Source organism: Chrysochloris asiatica, unplaced genomic scaffold (genome assembly GCF_000296735.1).
Source record: "Chrysochloris asiatica unplaced genomic scaffold, ChrAsi1.0 scaffold00001, whole genome shotgun sequence".
NCBI classification, from domain to species: domain Eukaryota; kingdom Metazoa; phylum Chordata; class Mammalia; order Afrosoricida; family Chrysochloridae; genus Chrysochloris; species Chrysochloris asiatica.
Genome location: NW_006408519.1, coordinates 12,234,640 through 12,236,288, shown reverse-complemented (window position 1 = coordinate 12,236,288; position 1,649 = coordinate 12,234,640). Strand labels below are relative to the sequence as shown.

The following is a 1,649-nucleotide window of genomic DNA, read 5'->3' as shown; positions in this document are numbered from 1 at the left end:
CAGAAGAAACTACTGAAACAGCTGAAATTTGCAGAATGCCTAGAAAAAAAAGGTGGACATGAGCAAAGTAAATTTGGCGGTTATAAAGCCTTGGAAAAAAAAAAAAAAAAAGAGTAACAGAAATCCTTGGGTTTGAAGATGATGTTGTGATTGAGTTTATATTCAACCAGCTAGAAGTAAAGAATCCAGTTTCCAAAATGATGCAAATCAACCTGACTGGCTTTTTGAACGGAAAAAAAGTGCTAGAGAATTTATGGGAGAACTATGGCCCCTACTGTTAAGTGCACAAGAAAACATCACTGGAATCCCTTCGGCATTCCTAGAACTGAAGAAAAGAAGAAATAAAATAGAGACATATTGAACAAGAAAAATTGGCATCTATGAAAAAGCAAGATGAAGACAAAGATAAGAGGGATAAGGGGAAAAAGAAAGTAGCAGAGAAAAAAGGGAGCGGTCTCGAAGCCCAAGAAGATGCAAATCCAGATCTCCTTCCCCTAAAAGACGATCTTCTCCTGCCAGGAGAGAGAGAAAGCGAAGTCATTCTTGATCTCCCCGTCACAGAACCAAGAGCCGGAGTCCTTCGCCTGCTCCAGAAAAGAAAGAGAAAACTCCAGAGCTTCTAGAACCTTCCGTGAAAGTAAAAGAATCTTCAGTACAAGAGGCCACTTCTACTAGTGACATCCTGAAAGTTCCCAAACCTGAGCTTGTACTAGAGCCTAAAGAACCTTCTCCAGAAAAAAATTCTAAAAAAGGAAAAGGAGAAGACTAGACCAAGATCTCGATCTCGTTCTCAATCAAGGTCCCCGGACATGTTCTCGCTCTCCTTCTCATACTTGACCTAGAAGGCGTCATAGATCCAGATCAAGATCATACTCACCTAGAAGGTGCCCCAGCCCAAGAAGGCGGCCATCTCCTCGAAGAAGGACTCCACCAAGACGGATGCCTCCTCCACCAAGGCATAGAAGGAGTAGATCTCCAGTGAGACGAAGAAGGCGCTCATCGGCATCTTTGTCTGGGAGTAGTAGCTCATCATCCTCTTCGTCTTGTTCCCAGTCTCCACCAAAGGATCCACCCAAGAGGACATCCAGCCCCCCTCGGAAGACTCGTAGGTTACCTCCTTCAGCAAGTCCTCCTCGGTGACGACACCAACCATCACCTCCAGCAACTCCACCGCCCAAAACTCGTCATTCTCCAACACTCAGCAGTCAAACCATACACGAAAAAGTTGTATTTCTGTCTCTCCGGGAAGAAGTTCAGGTAAAGTGACAAAACATAAAGTTGTAAAGAAAAGCGAGTCCCCTTCACCAGCAGTTATCTGAATCGGAAGAAGATAAAGGTGGCAAAATGGCAGCAGCAGATTCTGTGCAGCAGAGACGCCAACAGAGGCGACAAAACCAGCAGTCTTCATCTGACTCTGGCTCTTCGTCTTCTTTAGAAGATGAGCGACCGAAGAGGTTCCATGTGAAAAATGGTGAGGTAGGCAGGTGGCAGAGACATTCTCTTTTCCGGAGTGCATCTCCATCACCACGAAAACGTCAAAAAGAGACTTTCCCTCGTGGTAGGCGGAGGAGGAGTCCTTCCCCTCCTCCCACCAGAAGGCGTCGTTCTCCCTCTCCGGCTCCTCCTCCTCCTTGGCGACGCAGGTCTCC

The 1,649-nt window shown here is 46.1% G+C and overlaps 1 pseudogene; it reads left to right on the top strand.

The window, feature by feature from the left end:
• Positions 1 to 1,649, top strand: part of LOC102820293 — a 10,212-nt pseudogene that overhangs the window by 6,731 nt on the left and 1,832 nt on the right.